Raw genomic sequence first — 7,935 nt, forward strand, 5'->3', positions numbered from 1 at the left:
CAACCCGTGGCTCTGGAGCCGCATGCGGCTCTTCCATCCATCTGATGCGGCTCTCTGTTCTTGTAAAATAATTAATGGATATTTAAACAAAATGCTTTATATTTTACTGCATTAATTTTACATCTCTATGCCAATTCTAAATGTAAAGATTGCGTAAACCTGAACAGTTCCAACCCGGTCTTACTGTGAGACAGGGTTGACGGGCCGGGTTGACGGGTCACGCTTGTGCGTAATCATAGGCGCTTTCTGAGCTGACAAGGATGTGAGATTCTGACATTCTCCTCAGACAGGCTCCTGGATGTGTCGCCACATTGGAGACAGGAACAAGCACTATTCAGCCAAAGTTTCATAATCAGGGAACATTTTATAAGTGACAAGTCTCGCTTCAGTCGGAGGAATCTTCCTGCATGCGCTCTGGTTCTGCGACGCGCTCCAAGCCCCTCTCCACATCTTCAGCTCGCTGTGCACCATACGTACGCGCTGACAGTGAGCTGCGCTGAGCAGTGTCCAGCTCAGATGTTCAGATGGGAATCTTTTCTTGAGTGATTTAGCTACATCTGCGATGTGCGAAACGAATAAAGTGTCAGTTCGTCTGCATGCGTCGGGGTAATTCTTTCTATTCTTTCTCCGTCAAAATAAACGGTCAAATATGGGAACTGTCCGGTCAACATGAACCCTGATTTTAACTGTTCTGTTTTCTTGTGAAAATTGTTGCAAAGAGATATAATTTAACTTGATTAAAACCAGAGCCAGGCGCACCGCGCCGTTATCTCCGTCACTGTAAATGAGGGAAAAACACATTGATCGGATCCTTTTCTGACCTTCCCCACCTACAAAGTTTAATTACAACAATCAAACGTGACAGAGCCTGGATTTGTACTCTGAACAGTCTAAACATGTTTTAAAAAGAAACGTATGACAAAAGTGGCACCTGCTCAGTAAAACCACCAACAGGGTGAAAAATATCAAAATATTGTAGGCAGAGATGGGCTACAACTTCTGGATCCATTTTATACAAATCGTTTTATTGATTATCGTCTTATGAAAGATAACTTTGATGTACAGGAGCGACCGGTACTGACTGTTGCCACGTGTTGTGATTGGTTAAAGCAGCTCTCTGCTGTATGAGGGTAGGCCCCGCCCACAACGCCACGGCTGCTGTGGCTCCCAGTGTTTTCTTTACTGTGGAAAATGGGTAATAATGGCTCTTTGATGGGAACAGGTTGCCGACTCCTGATCTAGTGGCAAATGGGGAACACCAGGAGGCACACGAGGAAGACGCAGACACAGACCATGACAATTGGATCTAAAATGCAAGTTGAAGGTTTAGATGAAGCTAATATTTTTGATAACTCTGAAAGCTCAACTGGATCAAAATGGTTCAAACACAGATGAGGTTCTATAGTTACCTCAGATGCTGCCTCACTTACTGAGGATTCCAGCTCAGGTTGTCAGAACGGATTTTCATGCTCATTGCTGTCACTCAGCGTGACCATCAACCTATCTACTGGACAATTCATTTCCATAGGCTCCAATAACACATTTTTGAGGTTAAATGGGAGGTGGCCACCAGCGCCACTTTGACCGTGTCACAGGTTCCGTCAAGCCCAGACAATTCCACAAAAGGGAAGAGAGGTGGAGCTGAGGGTGTGGCTGTAAGGCTGGGATCAACTGACGACACCCGGTCGAACTAGCTCCAAGCTAACCTGAAGCTAACCCAAAGCTAACACGGAGGTGGGAGCTAAGCTAACAGAGGTAGCAACCTAGCTACAACAGGAGTTAACTGTGCACAACACCAGAGCTTCTGAGTCAGAGATGCGCTGGGCTGACCGCTGGGTAAAACCGGGTGGAACACAGAGGTCTCCCAAAAGCTGCTGAAAGCCGGCAGCCCGCGCAGCAGACAGAAGCCACAATCAGACAGAGATTCACTGGGCTGCGGGGAGGGGAGAACCACAAGCCGGCCGGCAGCCCGCTCAGCAGACAGAAGCCGCGATCGGACAGAGATGCGCCGAGTTGCGGGGAGGGGAGAACCACAAGCCGGCCCGCAGCCTGCACAGCAGACAGAAGCCGCGATCAGACAGCGATGCACCCATCTGCGGGGAGGGGAGAACCACAAGCCGGCAGCCTGCCCAGCAGCCCGCGCAGCAGACAGAAGCCGCGATCAGACAGATGTGCCGGGCTGCGGGGAGGGGAGAAACGGGTGAAAAACATTGGTCTCCCGAGAGCTCCACAAGTCGATAGTCGGAACCCAGCTCCACCAACATGTTATATTTTAACCCATTTTCTTAAGTACAGCATTATGTTAAATGCAGTGGGTTTTACCCTATTACATTTAAATTTCATGGTTAAACAGTACATTTTAAAATCAAGCTCAGCTCGGCAGTGACCTAAAATACATAAATATAATTTTACTTACCGAAAAAAATGAAGTGGAGACTCCTTGGACGCTCTATTAGTGCAATTAATGCCACAGCAAGTCATTTTGTCCAACAATTAGACAAAAAATATCCAAAAAAGAATACGCAAACACAGAGACTCAAAATCCCGGAGCAGTTAAAATTCATGCCACTCAGAGTTGCCATGAGTGTAAACTAGATAATTTAAACCAAAAACATGTTTTGGAACCAGGCTGTAAACATGTTTATTTCTGCTGTGAAATTGGTATTTTTAACATGGGAGTCAATGAGGATTTGCTCACTTCTGATACCAGCCCCCAGCGGATGAGGGTGGAACTGCAATTTTTGGTACTTCCGGGTTGGGCCCAATTTTTGAGCCGCATTGTGGGGGCTTGAGCGTGACACCCTGACATTCTTCTTCACTGAGGTTTATTGGTTCCAGTATGTGTGTGTGTGTGTGTGTGTGTGTGTGTGTGTGTGTGTGTGTGTGTACATGGATTGCAGGTGACTGTGGGTTTTCAAAAAAGATCTTTGGCATTCATAATTGCACGCGTTCCTGCCCGTAAGCCATGTGGCAGTGCACAGTAATGGCGTCAGCCAGCATGTCTCTTTGGGCCTTTGGGTACACAAACTAATGCATGCACACACACAAACTGAGTATCCACCATGAAGAATGATAGCTAAGGGGTTAGTGATGTTCAGACACTTTGATTTGACCTCCTGAACAAGTGAGCATAACACACAACTTTTCATTCCACCTGATTTATGGACAGCTCAGGTAAATCTGCTCCAGATGTACTGAATAAAAATAAAGTGTCATGACATCTTCACATTAAGCTCATCTGCGCTGTAGGAGGCTCAGTGTTTGAATCAAATGTAGAAGTTTGTGTGTGTGTGTGTGTGTGTGTGTGTGTGTGTGTGTGTGTGTGTGTGTGTGTGTGTGTGTGTGTGTGTGTGTGTGTCTGTCTGTTTGTCTGTCTGTGTGTGTGTGTGTGTGGTGGTGTCAGTCATCTTCAGGCTTGAACATATTTTTGCTAAGCTTCTACAAAGTCTCCATCAGGCTAATTCTGCGGCACGCCCACGCAAAAGTCAAAAATGGAAACTCTGCACATCGTATCACCAGCACTTGTTTTTCAGGCAGTGTGTGTGTGGGTGGGTGGGGTGTGGGGGTGGGGGGGTGAATGGGCTTATAAAGCTGACAGCAATTCCCCTGGGGGGCAGAAACAAGAAAGCCCCTGGCGATTTTTACTGAATGATGCTCACGATACACACATACACACACACACACACACACACATGTGCACGTGCATGCGCACTGCCAGTGTTGGTTACATAAACCAGATGGCTTTCATTGGCATGAAACAGCTGACATCTAAGAACAGTGTGCGTGCGTGCGTGTGTGCGTGTGCGTGCATGCGTGCGTGCGTACGTGTGTGTGTGTGTGTGTGTGTGTGTGTGTGTGTGTGTGTGTGTGTGTGTGTGTGTGTGTGTGTGTGTGTGTGTGTGTGTAATGTAGATGACCTGAAGTGTGATCAGGGACTGGCTGTAGGTTGAGCCAGACTCGGGAGAATCAGCAAAGAGAGCCAAGATGGCTGAAAGGGGACATAAACAGGAACACACTCACTGAGCACATTATGCTTCTGAGCAGCCACAGCAAAGCCAACACTTCCTCTTAACTCAACGTTAATCTAAAATCTTATGACGTTAACAAATGATGGAGCTACAAATGTTTTGGTTCAGTCTTGAAAAGTATTATTGTTGCTCCCTCTCACACAAACGGAGCTTTACTTTGTCAGAAGTCTGTCATTAATGAGTATCAGATACTAACGCAGCAGCATTCACCTCAAAATCTGCTAAACTAAGTTGGAGACATAACTGCTAATCTGTAACAGTTGTGGTGGGTTTCTTAAAGTCGATTACAAAAGTTAAGGATGTTCATTTCAAACTTTATGAATGTTTCATTCAAATCTGTCTGGTGATTCAGCAGACGGTTAGCTAGGTGACAGATAAGTGAACCCCATGTCAGTCTCATCTGATCTGTTAGCATTTAGCATGTGTGTTGCAAAAGACCCAGCCACCAGCATTTTAGCTCAGAAGATCCTTCTTTCTCTTTTTATTAAAACTTGAAACGTGCAGGAGATATAAATGTGACTAAAGCTAGGACTAAGTGAAAGTAAAAACAGATACAGTAATCAAACGTAAATGTAAAGACTTTCTAATAAACCTTCACCTCCACCAGTTCATTATTACTTAACCTGATCTCCAGAGAAACTCTGCTTTAGCAGGTCACTAGAAGGAATATCAGGATATTTCTGCAGAAAAAACGTGTTCCATGAAATGTTTTTAGAAAATAATGTTTACATCAACCGCTGCAGTATTTTAGAAATACCACTTGTTTTAAAATTGCAACAATTTACTTTGCGCTGCCACTCAGATGAGCAGTTAGCTCATCAGTGAAAAACTGTGAAAGTGTGGACTGAGGAAGCAACAGAAAGGCTGAGGGACTGTTTCCAAACCACAGACTGGGAGACACTCTGCAGCACTCATAGTGATGACCTTAACAGTCTGACCCGCTGTGTCACTGATTATGTTAATTTCTGTGTAGAGAACACTGTCCCAACATGGAGAGTGAGGTGTTTCTCAAATATTAAATCCTGGTTGACCCCTGAGCTGAAATTCCTGCTGAACTATAAGAATAAAGCTTTTATGGCTTGAGACAAACAGGAGCAGAGACGGGTCCAGAAGGAGCTCAAATATAAGGTCAGATGGACTAAAGACATCTACAGGAAAAAGCTGGAGAAACGGCTAGAACAAAATAGTGCTAATGGAGCTTGGAGAGGCCTCAGCAACATCACACGTCACAGTGGGAGGAGTGGAGCCTGCTGAAGGAAACCAGAACTGAGCAAATGAGCTTAACCTGTTTATTGACAGATTCGTCTCCACTCGGAAAGGGTAGAATGCCTTCTCCGGGCCAACTTTATTGGCTGCTTGTGTCTTTTAGGTTTAACTTTAAGATTCTGGCTCTGGTTTTCGGAGCTCTGCATGGACAGGCTCCTTCTTACATTAGAGATCTGATCCAACTCTATATCCCTGCGTGGGCTCTGAGGTGTAGGGATTTTAATTTGCTTTAAGTTCCTAGCCCTTACTTTCACTCTAGAGGTGAACGTTCCTTTGAAGCTGTAGCTCCTAGGCGCTGGAATGATCTTCCTCCCGCTTTGCATGTAATTGACTCTGTCGACAAGTTCAAGAACGAACATGAGACTCATTTATTTGTTCAAGTCTACTGTTTGGTGGACAGTTTTTTTTGTGTGGTCATGGCTTTTTATAATATGTTTTTTCCAATGTTTTTATTCATTGTCATTATTTGCTTAAAAAAATTCTACTTATTTATTGTTTCACATTTTTACAATGTTGGGAAGCACTTTGTGGCTGTGAAAGGTGCTTTACAAATAAAGATTACTTACTGTATCCTCCGGAGTATAAGTTGCACCAGCCATAAAATGTGTAATGAAGAAGAAAAAAACATATATACGTCGCACTGGACTATAAGTCACATTTAGGGGGGAAATTTTATTATTTTTCTTACAAAATCTGAGACCAAGCATTTCACATTGCAAGACAAGTACTGGTAAAAATAACAGAATAAACAACCAGCTGTTGCATCAACGATATGCGCAGAGGCTGCAACAGGTGATGGCGGTGTTTGACACCCTCCCAGCGGGACAGGAGAGCTCGTTCCTGGGCCAGAGCCGGCCAGACTGTGGAACCACTGGAGGAGATGATGCAAAGAAGGATTCTCCAGAGAATCAAGAAAATGATGGACAACCCTGAGCATTCTCTTCACAAGACTGTCCAACAACGGAAGAGTGTCTTCGGTCAGAGGCTTCTTCAGTTTCGCTGCAACACTGACCGCTACTGGAGATCCTTCCTGCCAACAGCCATTGTAACATATAATAACTCCTTGATGACTTGATTATTATTATTATTCTGAGCTACAGCAATCAATTTCCCTCTGGGATTAATAAAGTATTTTTGAATAGAATTTGAATTGAAAACACAAGATGTGAGCAGAATTACACTCCTAATCACACCAAGTGTGTCAACTTTATCAACTCCTACAAGCGCAGCATGGCATATGTCACATTATCTCACCAAACAAAAACTAAAGGGTGATTTTACCAGCTCAAAATAAAGCAAACACAAAAGAATCACAGTTACAATACCTTCCACAACAATAGAAACTGGGACACTTGGTTTATATTATGTATGAAAATACATTATATACAGCTATTAAACCACATTACTAGTTTGATCCCATGTTGTGTGTGTGTGTGTGTGGTGGTGGTGGTGGTGGTGGGGGGGATTAGAGCCTGAACAAATTACAACCTGATTCAGATGATTTTGGTGGTTTGGTTTCAGTGCCAGGGGGTCTTCCAGAGACTTAAGGACATTGTGTGTTTGTTCCTTAATGAGACTATTGTTTTTGTTTTGGTTATTTTGTTGTACAGGCACAACACAAACGGTTCAATCAGACAGCCTGAGCTGCAGAGCTCCCAACATCACATCGGTCTGCAATCACACACGTTGCCATCTTTACACTTACAGACATGGACTGATTAGCTAAGAGAAACCAGACGATGAGGTCAACCAGCCCAGCAGGAAGTGACATAAAACAAAACTAGATGGCCAATCAGCATTCATTACAGGGAAGATGTTACCGTGGGAACTGTGCAGAAGAAAATAGATTTTATTTTAAATTATTTTGCTCACCGAATGTCAACTATGACATTTTAGAGCCAGATATGTTATTCTTTCGCTTTCTGCTGAAGACCTTCCCAGATTGTTACTGGATGGTATTTGGGGCCTCTAAGTAAACATTTGTCTGCAGGACAACAGTTTGGTCCTGTTGTTTGTAGAGCCTAACGGTTGTATTTCACTGCTGACTGTATGTCACTTCTTGTTTTCATCACATTTCAAGGCCACATTAGAACTTTCTGAGCTCAAAATCTACAACACCTGGACTCTTCAGATCTTAACTAGATCATCTAAAACTTATAGCAGAGTTCTTAAAACAAAGTTTGTGAAACCTTTATTTTGTTTGTAACAGTTTCATCTGGTCCACTGTAGATCTGGTCCACCTTAGATCTGGTCCACCGTAGATCTGGTCCACTGTAGATCTGGTCCACTGTAGATCTGGTCCACCTTAGATCTGGTCCACCGTAAATCTGGTCCACCGTAGATCTGGTCCACCGTAGATCTGGTCCACCTTAAATCTGGTCCACCTTAGATCTGGCCCACCTTAGATGTGGTCCACCTTAGATCTGGGCCACCTTAGATGTGGTCCACCTTAGATCTGGTCCACCTTAGATCTGGTCCACCTTAGATCTGGTCCAATGTAGATCTGGTCCACCATAGATCTGGTCCACCTTAGATCTGGTCTAGCTTGGATCTGGTCTGCCGTAGATCTGGTCCACTTTTGATCTGGTCCACTTTAGGTCTGGTCCACCTTAGATCTGGTCCACCTTGGATCTGGTCCATG

The sequence above is a fragment of the Nothobranchius furzeri genome, chromosome 12 (assembly GCF_043380555.1).
Source record: "Nothobranchius furzeri strain GRZ-AD chromosome 12, NfurGRZ-RIMD1, whole genome shotgun sequence".
NCBI classification, from domain to species: domain Eukaryota; kingdom Metazoa; phylum Chordata; class Actinopteri; order Cyprinodontiformes; family Nothobranchiidae; genus Nothobranchius; species Nothobranchius furzeri.